At 42.6% G+C, this 18,588-nt stretch overlaps 1 protein-coding gene across 4 annotated transcripts in view; it reads left to right on the plus strand.

The window, feature by feature from the left end:
- The window catches only part of SDK1 (sidekick cell adhesion molecule 1), a 980,492-nt gene that overhangs the window by 187,612 nt on the left and 774,292 nt on the right, over window positions 1-18,588 (plus strand). The window contains exon 1 of one of the 4 annotated variants that reach the window (XM_070064292.1): window positions 5,424-6,979. The exons of the other annotated variants lie outside the window; for them this stretch is intronic. The gene's annotated coding sequence lies outside the window, so the exon portion shown is untranslated. Of the gene's footprint in view, window positions 1-5,423; window positions 6,980-18,588 lie in introns of those variants that run through there. 4 annotated transcript variants of the gene reach the window in all.

Genomic DNA, 18,588 nt, shown 5'->3' on the forward strand with positions numbered 1-18,588 from the left:
ATTAGCAGGGAGCTGGATTGGAAGTGGAGCAGCTTGGGACTTGAGCTGGCGCCAATATGGATGCTGGTGTCACAGGCAGTGGTTTAATGAGTTGCACCACAGCAGTGGTCCCACCAGATTTCTTTCCAAGTTTTTATTGCAACTTAGACTCCTAGAAGTATCATATAAGATTACTTATTTTTTCCATTATAATAATTCTATTGTCATCCTTTTAAATTTATGCTTGTGTGATGGGTGAAAAATGGGATCTCATTGAGGTTTTAAGTTGAATATCGTGAACATTGAAGTTAAATCTTTTCATATTTATTGATCATTGAGTTGTCTTTTGTTTAGCAGTTTGTGGGAGATATTAGAGATACTAACTCTTCATGGTTATTTATTTTAGAAGTATTTTCCCTTCTATATATTTTTGAAGTGGCTTAGGGTATTTGTTATGGAATAAATAAAAATTAAGTGGGTTGAGTGTTTGGCATAGCAGTTAAGATGATGTTTGTGATGCCTGCATCGCTCATCAGAGTGCTTGGGTTTGAGTCCCAGCTATGTTTCTGATTCCAACTCCTTGCTAATGTATCTGTTGGGAGGTAGCAGGTGGTAGCTCAAGTATTTGGATCTCTGCCCCAATGTGGGAAATATGGATGGTGATCTGCGCTCCTGAGTTTGGCCCAGCCCGTCCCTAGTTGTTGTGAGCATTTAATAGTCAACCAACAGATGGAATATCTCTCTCTATCTTTCTCTGTCTCTCTGCCTTTCAGATAAAAAGTAAGTAAATAATTTAAATCCTTCATTAAATAAAAATACGTATTTAATCACATTCACTACCTTTATCTTTATCATGTAAGTGTCCCATCTTCATTAGTTCTACAAAATATTTTCCCAAATTTTCTTATCCTGAATGTTACTGTATTATTTTAAACTGGAAATCTTTACTAATCTGGAATTTACTTAAATACATGGTGAGATGTAGAACCTAGCTGTGTGTTTTTCTAGCTATCTAACCATTTATTATGCTAATGTCATTTAATAAATAGATCATCCTTCCCCCTGTGAATTTAAATGCCATCAGTATTTCTAAAGATATTCAGATGGTTGCATTTTTTTTTTTGCCCAGCTTAACCCATTTTTCAGTAAGGTAATGGCTTTTTAAAAGCAGGATTTAGTAAATTGGAAAGGTTATTTCTCTTTGCTCTAAATGTCAAATGCTACCTGATACTCTTTGTTGTTGCTGACTTAAATTGCAAGCACAGGAAGGATTATTGCTGTGAACAAATCCACTAATCAGGATGTAACTTAACAATTTTAAGACCCCAGGTTAAAAAAGGAAAATTCGGAACGTTCATTCAGTTCTTGTATAAGAGCAGTAACATACACGCACCTCAGAAAAAGGTGCTTAGGAAATCTAAGAGCGAACATTCTTTCTACTTTCCTGCTTATACAGAGCAATTGGATTCATCAGGATCTTCCTCACTCCTTCATCATGGCAGCCCAAAAAGGATAGATCCTCACGTAAGACTGTGTGTTATGATTTGGGTGTTTGGCAAAGCTCTATCTCCTGAAAACTCTAAAGGCAAACTACCTACTTCAGTTTTGTTTGGGGGTTCATCTATTTTTTAAAAATATTTATTTATTTTAAAGTCAGAATTCACTCCCCAAATGGCCATGGCTGGGGCATGCCAAAACCAGGAGCCAGCAGCATCTGGATCTCCCATGTGGGTGCAGGAGCCCAAGGACTTGGGCTGTCCTCCACTCCCTTCCCAGGTGCATTAGCATGGAACTGGATTGGAAGCAGAGCAGCCAGGTCTTGAACTGGTGCCTGTATGGGATGCTGTCACTACAGACGGCAGCCCAACCCACTGTGCCACAGCACATGGGGTTCATGTTTTGAGTATACTCTGTGCAGAGAAATCAAATCCAAACATATCTTACTTTCACTCTTCTTGAAAATAAGTCTTTGGACGTGGTAATACTAAATCATAAATTTAACAGTCTTGTTGGGAAATGGTCACTGGAATTTTCCACCATCATACAAATGGTGACGAGAGGCAGAATAACTTCAGTATGTCCTGCCAGAAGGTAGTCAGAAGAATTTTATCAATTACAATTTTGAGAAGATTGGTTCTATATTCCTCTGCAATAATGAACTATCATCTTTGCAGTTAAAAAATAGCATGTTGGAGTACAAAGAATCATTTCTGGAGCAGCTTAAATAAGGAACCTAAGTACATGGTGCTGCAATCCTAGAAATGGAGTGGGATGCAGTAATTCAATATTGTGTTTCTGATGAATACTGAGAGTAGGCAACTATTCTCACATTATTGTGTTTCATGTATAAAGCAGTGGATATCCAGAATTTCATCTCAAAGGATGCTAAACAGCAGATCCTGCTTGTGTAACCAGTTTACACAGTCATTCATTTGTGAAATACTGATTGGTCATCAGCCATGCTTCAGGCGTTCTGTGATGCACTGGGGAAGGGAGATGAAGGGCACAGGCTTCCCCTCTCTGCGTACCAGCTGGTGCACGTGTAGCATGTATCGCTGCCGTGCTGTGCTTCCACAGTTCCATGACTGCTCAGAATGCTGTGAGAATGCAGAAGAGGGGCACGGACAAATCAGACTGGCTGTGGGGGATTGACGGGACTTCCTGGAAGTGGTGCCAGAGCTGAGGTCAAAAGTGAAAAAGGAAGCATGTAAAAGAATGAGGATGGTTGGCGGGAGGGAAGCTTTCAAATAGGATGATTAGTGACTCACCCTTAGGTACCTGCCCCTGGATGCTTGTTTATCAATTAAAGGATAAAGTGGAGAGAGTGGCAATAGTGAGGAAAGTTTCTTCCCCAAACTAAGGAGACTGGGTGGAAGAATCATTTTTTTTTTTTAAAGATTTATGTATTTATTTGAAAGGCAGGATTACAGAGAGAGAGAAGCAGAGAGAAGAGGAGAGGTCTTCCATCCACTGGTTCACTTTCCAAATGGCACAACAGCCTGAGCTGGGTCCCTGCAAAGCTAGGACCCTGTAGCTTCTGGGTCTCCCACACAGGTGCAGGGGCCCCAAGGACTTGGACCATCTTCCACGGTTTTCCTTGGCCATAGCAAAGAGCTCGTTCAGAAGTGGAGCAGCCCGGACTCAAACTTGCGCCCATGTCAGGTTGCTGGCACTGTAGGTGATGGCTTTACCCACTACACCACAGTGCTGGCCCCTGGAAGTTTATTTTAATTTTTAATTAGTTTTTAACAGCTTCTATGTGATTTGTAAATGCAGTTGGGTGGAACATTGTAAACAAGTGACTGATCTCTTGTGCTCTGCTGTTTCTAAGGATTTCTGTGGAGATAGGAGTAAAGCAGATCATGAGTGAGGCGTCACTAAATCCCGAGCCTTACAGATTGGTGGGATGGCAGCATGATAATCTAGGTGAGAAGTGTTTGGGGCAGACTTTGTAGTTTGAGAACAAATTTTCAAAAATAGCATCACTAGGACTTGGGATATAAAGGAAGAAAAAGAGTCCGATATGATTCCTAGACTTCCAGTTTGGAACAAGTGGGCGTGTGAGGATTTGAGTCAATAAAACACAGTGGGGAATGGGAAGAGATTGAATTGTGTATTAGATTTTAATATTTTGAGGCCTTTTTAGAGACTTGTGGGCAGAACTGAAGATGTCTATTGGGCAGCTGAATAGATGCGACCTTTGTCATGAGAAAATTGGAGATTTTGATGTTATCAGAGCATAGGTGGTATTTTAATCATAACAGTACATGAAATTACATGGATGGAATAATTGTGCGAAGAGAGGATGGTAAAGGTGGAGACATCAAAGATACTGGCAGAACAGAGGATCCTGACAAGTGACGGAAGGAACGGAAAGGATCCTGATAGAGTGACAGAAAGGAAATGGGAGGAGGACAGGTTGATGGAAGCCACGGAAGAAGAAAGTTCCATAAAGAAAACAGTAGCCCTTGCGGCCCGAGTGCACGCAGCCTGTGTGTTGCTCATTTCAGATGGTCTTCGGATGAGGTCTTTGGTGTGTAAGCCAGAACAAGCTCCTGAAGCAGGGCTGAGAGAATGGGAGGTAATGAGGAGGCAAATGCACAGTGAACTGTGACTCAGCGCTGTGGATGGGCTAGTGAGTGACGGTGCGGGCGGAGGTGATGCAGGGCAGGGAGTGCGTGTGTGCGTGTGTACGTGTGTGTGTGAACAGCAGCGCTTGAGCAGTGTCCTCAGTTCAGGGAAGAGAGAGAGAGTGTAAACCACAGGAAAAGGAGGAGGTGACTGATGTGAGTCGAAGGAGCATGGAGCTGTGGGTAAAGGGGAAGAACCATTTCCCACACGTCTTGAGCAAGGTTAGGTGGAAGGTGCCCGTGAGCTGGGGGTGCAGCAGTAGGCAGCTGCGTTCTTTGTGAATTAATGGTCGCCTTGCGAGGAAAGGAGCGAGAAGACCAAATCAGGGGCCTTGAGGGACACAGGGAGGGGAGCTGCCTCCTTGTAATGTCTCTGCCAGCGAATCTGTCACTGGCCCTGCCAGTGTTTAACAGTGGAATCTGAATAAAGTGCATTTCATTTTATTTCCATTATCTCTCCCTGTGTAAGCTCTTTTTATACTGAGATTTATGTGCAATGTAGGATTGAATAATTTATTGAAATTTAAGCTGCAGTAAATATTTGATTAACAATATATGTATAAAATTAAACAGCTCCGTCAGATGTCAGGGGTTCTGCTCTGCCTGATTGCTTTCTATTTTTCTCTGCTTAAAGTTTCCACATTTTTTCCCTTTCACTATGAACATTTAAAATCCAACTTTGTATGGCTGATCATACCACAGACTTAGATATACAAAGAGGCATAGAGGTGTTGCTTTGGGAATTTGCCAGAAATATAAGCTTCAAATGGGAATATTACCATAGCATGCAGTTCACTCTGCTTAGGGCTTTACTGTAAAAAAAATATATATATATACATATACATATATATATATATATATATATATATATATATAGGCCAGCGCCGCGGCTCACTAGGCTAATCCTCTGCCTGCGGTGCCGGCACCCCGGGTTCTAGTCCTGGTCGGGGCGCCGGATTCTGTCCCGGTTGCTCTTCTTCCAGGCCAGCTCTCTGCTGTGGCCCGGCAGTGCAGTGGAGGATGGCCCAGGTCCTTGGGCCCTGCACCTGCATGGAAGACCAGGAGAAGCACCTGGCTCCTAGTTTTGGATCAGCATGGTGCGCCAGCCACAGCACGCCGGCCGTAGCAGCCATTGTGGGGTGAACCAACAGAAAAGGAAGACCTTTCTCTCTCTCTCTCTCTCACTGTCCACTCTGCCTGTCAAAAATAAATAAAAAATAAATATATAATATATAATATATTGTATGTAACATATAAAAGTAATTATTATATATGATATATAAATATATAAATAATAGCTAGAGAATTTGTACAAAACATTAAATAAACTTGTATTTTAGAACCAACAACAGAGAACTAAACTTTTTGTTGAATTCCAGGGTAAAATAATCAAGGATTGTTGAAGCTAACTTTCACAATTAAAATAACCAAGTTAGGGATATTTTTGTGTCTAATGTGTTCAGCATATTTGGACCCTTTGTGGTGCCAGCTTTCTGGGTAGAAGAGGTAGAAGTTCATTTAACTCCTCAGGATAAATTGTTTCCTTAAAGGCTCTGGGATGATCTTGGATAACCTGGCTTCTTAGATGCTGGCTTTATTTATGGCCTCTGCTAAGTATCCGGTTTCTTTCTGACAATCTACAAGCAGGTGATTGACAACAGAGACTGAACTGACAGGTTGTGAGTGATGTCCCCTCATAGTAAAAGCAGGAATTTAATAATTCACTTTAGAATCGTAGGGTAATTTTTATCATACCTGGAATAAAGTTAACCTTATGATTATTATGTTAGAAATAAAAGCAAGAGAGTTATAAACTAGGCTAATCCTCCGCCTTGCAGCGCCGGCACACGGGGTTCTAGTCCCAGTCGGGGTGCCGGATTCTGTCCCGGTTGCCCCTCTTCCAGGCCAGCTCTCTGCTGTGGCCAGGGAGTGCAGTGGAGGATGGCCCAAGTGCTTGGGCCCTGCACCCCATGGGAGACCAGGAGAAGCACCTGGCTCCTGCCTTCGGATCAGCGCGGTGCGCCGGCCACGGTGGCCGTTGGAGGGTGAACCAACAGCAAAGGAAGACCTTTCTCTCTCTGTCTCTCTCTCTCACTGTCCACTCTGCCTGCCAAAAAATAAAAATAAAAGAAGCATCAATAACATTAAATACCTTACTACTAAAATGTCACATGAAGAAAACTTAATTTTGTGTGCACTTGCTTCAGTGCTACTGTATCATAAAGCAGTACTGCAAATATTAAAACAAGAAGATATTTGCCATCCTGCTGTCCTATTCTAGAAAAAATTCCCCCAGTGTTATCCTGTACATGGTGACCTTTATCGCTCAGAGAAACATATGGAGCTATTGACTTGGTGTGGCTGAGGGAGTTTCTCTTCCCTCAGCCACCGCTCAGTTAGAAATCCCCACTGCTGGCTCTTGCCAAAGTCTTGGGAGGGCTTTGATAAATCCACTTCCTGTTGGTGTTCATGCTGAGGATGTCCCTTTCTTCTGTTCTCTCTGTTTTCTGGTCACTTCTATTTTGCTTTTTTATACAACAGAGCGTATGCCATGATGATGCCCCTGCTAACGCTGGCTACCCCATCCCTCTCTATCCATCCATGAGAAATTTACACATGTGTGTTTGTCCCTTTCCCAGCAGTGCTTCCTGCCGCCATGGTAGGAGCGAATGTGCCATCACAGCACCTTCTGTCCCCACCCTGCCTCTGAGTTCCGGAACTGTGAGCAGAGCTCCCTAAGGACTCCTGCCTCCCTGCCTACTTGGGGAAACTTTTACCAGGACCTGAACAGAGCTAGTGCCTTGGCACCTTTCCAGTACTTAGAACAGTGGCTCTGACACTTGACTATGTGTGAGGAACATCAGTGTCTGGTAAGGGTTGCAGATTCCTGGTCCCACTCCAGAGATCCAGAGTCAGTAGCTATTTGGGTAGAAAATGTTGTCCTCCCCTCACCATAAATGCAATGTCAGATCCATGAACCTTTGAGTGTGACCCCCCCCCAAAGGGCATTTGTGATTTAAATTCAAGGTCTTGAGGGGGAGAGATTGTTTTGTATTCAGTATTCTTTTAAGAGAGACATACAGAATGAAAGGAAGACACAAGAGGAGGCAGCAGTGTGTGGCCACAGATGCTGAGACAGGAGTGAGGTGGCCTCCTAGAGGAATGGCGGCAGCCAGCGACTGCAGAGTAAAGGGACAGTCTCCCTTGCAGCCTCTGGAGGACAGCAGCCCTGCAGACACCTGCCTTCAGCCTTCTGGCCTTCAGAAACGTAAAGATGTCAGAGAAAGAACTCTGTTGTCTGAAGTGTTACAGTAGGTGCAGGAAGCTGGTCCAGTAGGCAGGGCGGTTTGTGCTGTCCAGCCTGCAGCTAGTGTGAGATGACACGTGGCATCTTGGTTGACATTTGATTGATGTTTTTAATGGAACTGAGATGGACAGTGTGAGATCCTCCTGCTTTCCTTTCCTGTAATTCAGGGGCATTTGGGTTAGTGCTCATCTGGATTCGTCCAGGTGTGTAGAGTAATCGAATCCATTATCTGATTTTGCTATGTTGCACACCTGTGAAATAGAAGGGTGCAAATAAGTGTTAGAAATTCTTGGTTACCTATATTTATTTTAAAATCTGTCTTTTTTTTATTTTGGTTTTCATTATAACTTATTTTTTAGAGCAAATTTTTTTTTTTACTTGTTAAGCCTGGATTCCAGGTTGATTGATTGCCAGTTTATTTATAAGTGTCTTAATAAGATTTTTGAAGCGCTATGCAATAAGAATACATAAATACAATATAATATACACATGATCAAGTCTCATAATTGCTACAGACAGATCTTAAAGACCAACTCAATTTCTAGAGTTTCATCTTTATCACCATTTTAATATTTTTTTTTATGGTTTTTACCCTTTAAAACTTAAACTTTTTGTATGCACTTATGTTTTTCATTTTTCTCCAGGTTTACTTGGACTCATTTATGAATGTGTATATGTAGTTTTCTGCATTTTTTATCAGAATTGTGTATAGTTTGTGTTTATACACTCAAGGTACAGAGCAGGTGCCTTCCTACAAGGTGCAGAACTACAAGGTCCCTCGATTACCTTTTCACAACCTTCCCCAATCTCTAATGTTTTGTAGTAACAAATTTGTTTAATAATTTTGTTATTTTAAAAAGATTATACTATGTAACCATTGCTGTTTGCTTTTTCAGTCAGCATTATTCCGTTGGACATTGTCAGGATGGTTTTGTTTATCAGCAGTTGATTTGTGTTTATTCCTGAGGGGTGTTCCATGACATGGACATACCACAGTTCATTTAACCATTTTCCCCTTGGAGGATCTCAGGTATTTGCAGTTTTTGGCTTTTGCCAATAAAGCTACAGTGAATATTTATGTACAGATGTTCATGAGGACGTAACTTGAATTTTCTGAGGTCGTTGCCTAAGAGTGCTGTTGCTAGGTTGTATAATAGCATGTTCATTTTTTTTAAAGATATATTTGAAAAAGTTGGGGTGGGGGAAGGAGAGGGAGAGATGGAGGGAGGGAGGGTGGGAGGAGAGATATTTGTCTCTTCCATCCATTAGTTCACTCCCTAGGTGGCTGTAATGGCCAGGACTGAGCTAGGCAAGCCAAGAGCCAGGAGCGTTATCAAGGTCTCCCACAGAGGTAGCAAGGGCCCAAGCACTTGGTCCATCTTCGGCTGCTTCTCCTAGGCCATTAGCAGGGACCTGGATCAGAAGTGGAGGAGCCGGGACACAAACTGGGGCCATATGGTTGCTGGCGTTGCAGGCGGCAGTTTTACCTGCTGTTTCACAACAGCCCCTGCATGTTCAGTTTTTTAAGAAATTTGCCAAACTGCTTTGCAGAGAATACGAGACCATTTTATTGTCCTACCACCAAGGTGTGAATTTACAGTTTTTCTGCATTCTTACTGGGGTTGCAGGTGTATACTGGTATTTGGTTTCGTAGTTTCAGTCAGCATTTTTCTAGGTACTACTAATCTTTTGGTGATTCTTCACATCATCTGCCCATTTTATAATTTCATTGATTGTTTTTTACTGTTCTGATAGTTCTTTATATAGTTTAGATATTTTGTTGGATAGCCAGATTGCACAGATATCTTTGTGTCTTCTGTAAGCTTGTCTTCACATCTTTTTTAAAAGTCTTCGTAGAGCAAAGGTTTTCAATTCTGATGAGGTCCAATGTATCAGTTTTTGTTATGTGTTTTTTAGTGTCAAGTCTAAGAGTTCTTTACCTACCCTTAGTTCATGAAGAGTTTGTGCTGTTTTTGTTTTCTAAAAGTTTTATCTTTCTGAACTCTGCATTTTAGTTTGTGATCCATTTGCGGTTCACTTTTTTTTTTTTTTTAAATAATGTAAGATCTGAGACCTAGGTGGAAGTTCTTTATACCTGTTCCCAAACCCCACAACCACTCAGTGTCTGGTTGCTCCAGCACTATGTGTGGACAGGACCATTCTGCTAAGTTGCTCTTGCACCTTTGTAAGCAGTTAGCTCTGTATATTTATGTGTGTGTATACTGAACTCTATTCGTTGGTGTGTTCATAGACTTGATTATTCTAGCTAAATAATAGGCATCAGTATTGGGTAGAGCAATTCCTTTCACATCATTCTTCTTTGTCAGGATTGTTTTAGCAATTCCAGGTTCCTTGCCTTTACATAAAATTTTTTATATAATCATGTCTGTGTCTACAAAAAACATGCTGAGATTTTGATAGGAATTATAATAAAACCTATAGATCAGTTTTCAGGAGAATTGACATTATTCACAGAAAAACTTGCTAGTCACAGAATGTTTTTATTTCCTGTTTATTCATCAAAAGTGATTTTGTTGAAATAAAACACACAGTTGAGAGTTCCTTAAGCATTTGAAACATGTTGAAATCCTTTTGGCCTTTGTGGTTTTATTGAGAAGTCTAATCTTAGTTGAATTGTTACTTTTTTTTTTTTTTACAGAGTTCAACCAATAGTTTTAAGTAGAATATAAAATGCATCTTTTGTATTGTTGTGGCCCCCCCCCCACCTCCCTCCCTCCTGTGGCCCTCCCCTCACCCACTCCCTCTCCCATCCCACCCTTCATCACGTTTCATTTTCAATTACCTTCATATATTGAAGATCAACTTAGTATATACTAAGCAGGGATTTCAACAGGTTACACTCACACAACCGAACCAGGTATAGGGTATTGTTTGACTAGTAGTGTTGTTTTTGAGTTTCATAGTTAAACATATTAAGGACAGAGATCCTGTGTGGGGAGCATGAACCCAGTGACTCCTGTTGTTGATTTAACAATTGGCACTCTTATTTATGATGTCAGCAATCACCCGAGACTCTTGCTATGAGCTGTCTAGGCTATGGAGGCCCCTTGAGTTCAGCATGAATTGTTACTTTTGTCTTTCATACACATACAGTTAGCAAGATATTTTTTGACTTTTAGTTTGCATTGATTTCTGTTGGGTTTCCTTTGTTTTTATTTTTCCTATTTGGGGTTCATTAAGCTTCTTTAAAATATTCATTTATTTATTTGAAAGTCAGAGTTAAAAGGAGAGAGCATTCAGCTTCTTGAATCTGTTCTTTTATGTCTTTTTATATTTGAAAAATATTCAGCTATTCCTCAAATAATTGTTTGCAACTTCACCAGCTTTCTCCTCCCCTTTAGCACTGGGATTCCAATGTTAAAATTTTGAATCTTTTGTTATTATAATACAGGTCCTGATGTCCTGTTTCCAGTCATTCTTACTGGTGAATTCTGTCCTCTGTCTTCAGGATCAGTAGTTCTGTCCTCTGTTACCTGCCTTCTCCAGTTGAGCTCTTCCAGCAAGTTTTCTTGTTTCTGTGACTGTGGTTTTGGATGCCGTGGCTTTCATTCAGTTTAATTGTTACAAGTTCCAGTTCTTTGCTGAGATTTCATTTGCTTCTAGAGAACACTTAATTTCTGTTTGGTGCATTTTTGTTAGGGTTGTTTGAATATCCTTGTCAGAAAATTCTAACAAAATATGTCACTTTGCTGGCACTAATTGACCGCTTTTTTCTCACTCAGGTTGTGACTTACCTGGCCTTTGGTATCATGTATGATTTCTTAGTGTTTTTGGGACATTTGGGCTATCATGTCTGGCAGTTTTTGGTATTACTTTTGGCTTTGATTTTATCTGAGAGCCATCCTACTTAGGTCTGCACTGTGGTCTGCTTTTGATTCCAGTGAGTTCTTCTTCTTCTTCTTTTTTTTTTTTTTTTTTTTTTGACAGGCAGAGTGGACAGTGAGAGAGAGAGACAGAGAGAAAGGTCTTCCTTTGCCTTTGCCATTGGTTCACTCTCCAATGGCCGCCGGGGCCGGCGCACCGCGCTGATCCGAAGGCAGGAGCCAGATACCTATCCTGGTCTCCCATGGGGTGCAGGGCCCAAGCACTTGGGCCATCCTCCACTGCCTTCCCGGGCCACAGCAGAGAGCTGGCCTGGAAGAGGGGCAACCGGGACAGAATCCGGCGCCCCGACCGGGACTAGAACCCGGTGTGCCTGTGCCGCAGGCGGAGGATTAGCATAGTGAGCGGTGGTGCTGGCTCCAGTGAGATCTTAATTTTTAGATTCTTTGTCTGATTTGGTCTCTCGTTCCTCTGCTGTCTGTGCTCTTCCCTGGTCCTTCCAGGTGCCTCCTGGGGGTGCCAAGCTGCTTCCCAGGCTCCTGATTGCCTGGTGACTCCAAGCTGGAGAAGGGGGTCTGGGAATCAGGGTGCTTCCTCTGAAGGCTGTTGTCAGTGAGGTTCTTAACTGACCCTTCGGTTTGGTGCTGCTGTGCCCCCCTTGTTGTCATTGCTGGGATTCCCGCGTTGTCCAAGGGAGGAGGAATGAACCTGCCTTTGGTGCTGCCTCTGCTAGTTTGAAGGTCAGGAGATAGGGTCTGGTTTGCTTTCTTCCCATAGGTGAATTCTTGAGAGACCTCAGCCTTTACTTGACTCCTTCTGCCATTCAGATTTTCTTATTGCAGATGGAGATAGAACTCTTTACTGATTCTCATGCCTCCCCAGCCCCCACCCCGATACTGTACACATTCTATATTCCCCTCCTGTCATCCTCCCAATCTCACTCTTGTGGTTATATTAGAATGTGGTGCCTATATCTCCATGATAATTAGTTATTGTTACTAGCTGGCTCTTGTCAAAGGTTTTTGTTTTGCTTTCAAAATACTTATTAGTCTATTCCCAAACATTATGAAATTGACTTTCATATGACCAAACATATCAACTAGTATGTGTTTCCTTCTCTCTCCCACTGCACCCCCCCCCCCAATACCCTGATTTTACCTGGTAAGAGCCATTCTTCAGATGAGCCAGTTCCACTGCCATCTGTACACCTCTTCTCTTGGAGCTTCACGTCACTACCAGCCCACCCGTATCCATCAGCACGCCCCTCTGCTGTCGCTCCGGTTCCCTGGACTCCTGTCTGTGTCTTGTGTTTGCTTTGTGTCAGTTGGGGCACAGCTTCTGAGAGTTTCTTGAGAATGCGCATGTAAGAAGTGAGTGTTGGGACTGGCGCCATGGCTCACTAGATTAATCCTCCGCCTGAGGCATCGGCCTCCCATATGGGCGCCAGGTTCTTGTCATGGTTGCTCCTCTTCCAGGCCAGCTCTCTGCTGTGGCCCAGGAAGGCAGTGGAGGATGGCCCAAGTGCTTGGGCCCTGCACTCGCATGGGAGACCAGGAAGAAGCGCCTAGCTCCTGGCTTCGGATCCGTGTAGTTCCGGCCGTAGCAGCCATTTGGGGGGTGAACCAACAGAAGGAAGACCTCTCTCTCTCTCTCTCTCTCTCTCTCTCTCTCTGTCACTCTGTCACTCTCACTCTCTCACTGCCTAACTCTATCTGTCAAATAAAAAAAAAGTGAGTGCTTAGACACTGTTGGTCTTTGTAATTGTCTTTATTTTATTCTCACACTTGTCGAAGCTTACAGTTCTTGGTTGGAAAATATTTTCCAATCCTTCAGGATTTCCAGTGTTGCCCATTGCCTTACAAGCTCTCATTATTCTCTTGAGAAATGAAATAAAATCCCAAGTCGCACATCTGACTTTATTCCCCCTGCCTGAATGCTCTTAGAGACTTCTCTTTATCTTTCATAATTTCAAATTTTGCATTTTAATGCTTTGATGTGGTATAGAGCTGAGTCTCAGTTATTTCTTCTGGAAATTAGGATTTTTTTTCCTGGGAAATTGTGTACTTTTTTGTCCTTGTTATCTCTTTTTTGTTTTTGGTGTTTTTTTTTTTTTTTTTTGGAACTCTTCTAGAACACAGCTCCAAAAGTAGAAAGATTTTTGTTGAGTTCACAGCTTTATCCCAAATGCTTATTAGAACACTACTCCAGTTAGTAGAGTGGGTACTCTTTATGATAAATGTTTCTTGCATAAGTGAATAAATAAACTTCTACTTGGCAATTAAATCTCTAGGATTCATTTTCAAATTATCTTGCCTCTTCTGCTGTTCAGTTCTTCTACTTCTCTTCTTCCTCTTCCTCCTTTCCCCTTCCTCTTCCCTTCCTCTTTTTTTTTGCATTCTATATGCAGGGAAATTTTCAAAAATTGTGGCCTTTTTTTTCTTTTTCCTCTAGAATGTGTGTGTGTGTGTGTGTGTGTGTGTGTGTTTAAGATATTGGAAAGGCAGAGAGAGAGAGAGAGGAAGTCTTCTATCTTCTGGTTCTCTCCCAGGTTGCTGCAGCTGCCGAGCTGAGCCAATCTGAAGCCAGGAGGCAGGAGCTTCTTCCATTTCTCCCACGTGGGTGCAGGGGCCCATGCACTTGGGCCATCTTCCACTGCTTTCCCAGGCCATGCAGAGAGCTGTACTGGAAATGGAGCAGCCGGGACTCGTTGCAGGGTCTGTATGGGATGCCAGCACTGCAAGTGGTTGCTTTACCTGCCACGCCACGCGCTGGCCCTTAGAGTGTGTTTTTGTAAAGCACCTTTCACATCAAAGCTGTGCTGAGAGCCAGAACAATCCACAGGTATCTAGAATTGATTTTCTTTCTTTTCTTTTTTTTTTTTTTTTTTTTTTTTTGACAGGCAGAGTGGACAGTGAGAGAGACAGAGAGAGAAAGGTCTTCCCTTGCCGTTGGTTCACCCTCCAATGGCCGCCGCTGCAGCCGGCGCACCGCGCTGATCCGATGGCAGGAGCCAGGATCCAGGTGCTTCTCCTGGTCTCCCATGGGGTGCAGGGCCCAAGCACCTGGGCCATCCTCCACTGCACTCCCTGGCCACAGCAGAGAGCTGGCCTGGAAGAGGGGCAACCGGGACAGAATCCGGCGCCCCGACCGGGGCTAGAACCCGGTGTGCCGGCGCCGCGAGGTGGAGGATTAGCCTATTGAGCCATGGCGCCGGCCTCTTTCTTTTCTTTTTTTGCCTCCCCTCCCCTCCCCTTCCCCTCCCCTCCCTTCCCCTCCCCTCCTCCTCCCTCCCTTCCCCTCCCCTCTCCCTTCTCCTCCCCTCCCCTCTTTTTTCTTCCTCCACCCTCCCTTCCTTTTCTTCCTTCCGTTCATTTACTCATTCTTCTGAGAGGCAGAGTCATAGAGAGAGGGAGACAGATCTTCCATCTGCTGATTCACTCCCCAGATAAATGGCCGCAGTGGCTGGAGCTGGGTCTATCCAGATCCAGGAAACCCCCCCCCCCCCGCCCCCGCCAGTGCAGGCGTCCAAGCACCTGGGGGCTATCCTCTGTTGCTTTCCTAGGCCACCAGCAGGGAATGGAACTGGCGTCTCTATGGGATGCTGGTGCTACAGGCGGAGGCCCAACATGCTGTGCCACAGTTTTGGTTCCTAGAATTGATTTTTATATATAGTAAAGTTGTGAAGATTTTTTTTTCTGTGTAGATGCCTATTTAACACAACATCATTATTAATAGGATCATCCTTTGTCCCATATAGCACAATGTCACATTTTTTCAAAAATCAAGTGACTATTTCATTGGTTTCATAACTGTATACACTGTTACACTGTCTTAACCAGTGTAGGTTTATAAGTAATGTTTGGTAATGAAAGGCCTCTAAATTTGTTTTTCTTCAAAATCATCAATGTGTCAGGGGTGAGTGTTGTGGTACAGTGGGTTAAACTGCCACTTGCATCCTGCATTAGAGTGACGAGGATCATGTCCCACCTATACTTTTTTTTTCTTTTTAAAGATTTCTTTACTTATTTTGAAATAGTATTTATTATAGAGAGAGGAAGAAACAGATCTTCCATCTGCTGGTTCAGTCTACAGATGGCCGCAGTGGCCAGCACTGGACCAGGCTCAGGCCAGGAGCTTCCTCTGGGTCTCCAGTGTGGATAGCAGGGGTCCAAACACCTGGGCTGTCCTCCGCTGTTCTTCCCAGGCTATCAGTAGGGAGCTGGATTGAAAGTGGAACAACCAGGATACAAACCTGCATCTGTATAGGATACTGGTATCACAGGCGGCAGTGTTACTATGTTACAAGACTGGCCCCTCCGCCTATACTTTTAATCTAGATTCCTGGCTATTGTGCCTGGCAGACACAGGGTGATAGCCCAGGTGTTTGGGTTCCTGCTACCCATGTGGGAAACCCAGAGTTCTTGGCTCCTGGCTTTGATGGGGCCCAGGGCCTGGTTGTTGTTGAATCTGTGTGTGTGTCCCTCCCTCTCTATCCTTTTGACTTCTTTCAAATAAGTAGGTCAAACTTAAAAAAGATAATGTCTGATTTTATGTATAAACACAGAAAAATGTCTGCTAAGATTTCAAATGAAGTTACATTAAATCTAGAGATTGACTTGGGGACAATTGACATCTTTATGGTATTACATCTTTTAATCTGTGACCTATGTTTATTCTTTTTATTGAAACTTGCATTTTCTCCAAACAAATTGCATGAGAATTTAGTCTGTTGCTTGTAGTGCCTTGTTCATTTAACAGAACTTTAGTGCTATACTCATATTTGTAGTAAATCTTTATACCCCTCTTTGCATAAGGTATCTTTTCAGTCAGTGCGCTGTTTGTACGCTTTATTTTCAATGTTTTTAGTTCCAGATAATGTGAAAGTGCCAACTCTTTGGGATGTGTGTGATTGTTTTTTGTCTAACTTCTGCAAGTAGCTGGCACAGAGGTGGGTATAGCTGCTTCACAGTACCCTCAAGAACCTAGATTCTTTCAGGCGTGTGCGTCTCCTCCCTTTCTGTTTTACTTCTTGTCCTTGTGCTTTCGCCTTGTAGTTCAGGTATCACTTTTCTGTTCCAGGCAGGAAGTAGGAAAAAATATCCTGGGGCAAAAGAGATGCCTACAGAGTGTGTTTGTGCTCTTTTTAAAGTTGGGGGATAAAATGCCTTCCAAACGCCCCACCTCTACCTACTGCTGCTTTTATCTTCTTGGCCAGAACATTCAGTCACACAGACCCTCTTGACCTCTCATTAATCAGGGGCGATGAGATTTCTCCAGTTGGTTCACCTCCTTGGGTCCGAGCCTTCCCTCCCTCTCTGCTGCTATTTGAACTGATTGGAGTTCTTTGAGCAGAAAAAGAGGAGAAAGAAACATTGTGTAGCTGAGAGACGGTGCCTGTCACATTTATTGAGGCTTCTCAGTATATAATTTACTCATTTTTGGAAACCTGTCAGAATTCTTCTTGGATAGCAAAGAAAGTAATTTTTATTTTTGCTGTTTTTTGGCTTTGTCCAGCTTTTTAAAATTAAATGGCTTTTTATAAAAGATATTTTAAAGTTTTTTTGTTTAAGATTTGATGGTATTTTAAGATGGTAAATGGCATTACTGTTTCCAAAATGTTGCTTCCTGAAGTGTTTCAGGCATAATAAGATAAGCACTTATCTCAGTGATTGGGAATGCTTTCGAAATTCCCTTCAGTCAAAAATTATAGAATGGGGACAATTGCTGTGCACGTGGGTCATATACTTGCTTGCCACAGTTGTGTTTTGGGATAAATAAAGTAAGCCTTTCATAAAAATAGTCTGAAGACGATATAAATAGGGGGATAAATCACTTTATCTGAGATGGTGTAATTAGTGAATTATTTTTAGAAACTTTAATAAATTTTTTGCTATTAGTATTTTTTGTCATTGGGAAATTATGTACTTTTGTGATTTGATGAAAATTCAGACTTCATAGCTGACTTATTTTTGGTGGAACTCATAAGGAAGGAATTTTGAAAAGTGCTTTTAGGAGAACAGGAGTTCTGATAATTTCTATGTCAAAATCTCATTCACAGAATTTCTGAACTTAATGGCCTGGATCTTGCCATTTCTTTTCCTTAGGCCTTTCCTTATTTTATTGGTTATATTATCTTGCTTAATGTGGCAATTGGAGAGGAATTAGATATAGTTTTGTGTCTGGTGTCAAGTGGCTTTGTTTAGTCATTATGAATGAATCAGTTAAAAACAATTTATTCGAGAGCTAAAAACAGCCTGATTGTTATCAAATGGAGAATGCATGAAAATGAAAACTCACTTACAGAAATCAGTTCAGGTTATCCATGTACGCTCATAGCCTTGGTATTTTTCAAAAAAGTCTTAGGATTCTTGACTAAAGAGCAACCTTCTCAATGTGTGAACGAGAAATGTTTCCTTTTACATTCTAAATAATACTTGGACATTCAAGATTAAAGCAGCCAGTTTGAGAACCAGATACACGTCATGGGGAAATGTAGTATTTAATTGGATTTTACACACTGTACAGTTGTTGAGGGCTTGTTTCATATACAGTGCCTGGTGTGTTGTGCAAACCAGTGTGGAGGGCGGTCAGATGATGTTGGTTAAGTTAGAAGTGCGCAGTTCTCATCACCAGCCCTTTGCCGGCTTACTGTCGTGGTTGGATCCTGGCTTCGCTGAGCTTCTCTAGATTCTCACCTATTTTTGGAACCTTGTTTTCCAGTCACAGTGACAGTTCTCTGAGCAATATGCTGTACTTTGCTCTAATTCCTTGTCTGTTTGATGCAGCAGAAGTTTTCTCCTATCCCCTCCCCTCCCCTCCTCTCTCCGCTCCCCCTCCCCTCCCCTCCTCTCCTTTCTCCTCCCCTCCTCCCCTCTCCTTCCTTCCCTTTCTCTCCTCTCCCCTCCCTCCTCCCCTCCCTTTCCTTCTGCTCCTCTCCCTTCCCCTCCCCCCTCCCTTCTCCTCCCCTTTGCCTCCTCTCCCTTTCCCTCCTCCCCTCCCCTCCTCTTCCATCTCCTCTCCTTTCCTCTTCCCTCCTCTCCTCTCCTCTCAGTCCAGGACATCTTCCTAAGCTATTTCATGCATACACCCTCTTTGAACTATCCTCTATTGATGTTTTATAGTGGTGTCTCAAGAATGTCTGATACCCCTGTCATGTCTGCCTGCCTCTTGTTTTTTTCAACTTTTATTTAATAAATATAAATTTCCAAAGTACAACTGTTGAATTATAGTGGCTTTTTCCCCCATAACCTCCCTCCCACTTGCAACTATCCCATCTCCTTCTCCCATCCCATTCTTCATCAGATTCATTTTCAATTATCTTTATATATA

This window comes from Oryctolagus cuniculus, chromosome 19, assembly GCF_964237555.1.
Source record: "Oryctolagus cuniculus chromosome 19, mOryCun1.1, whole genome shotgun sequence".
NCBI lineage: Eukaryota > Metazoa > Chordata > Mammalia > Lagomorpha > Leporidae > Oryctolagus > Oryctolagus cuniculus.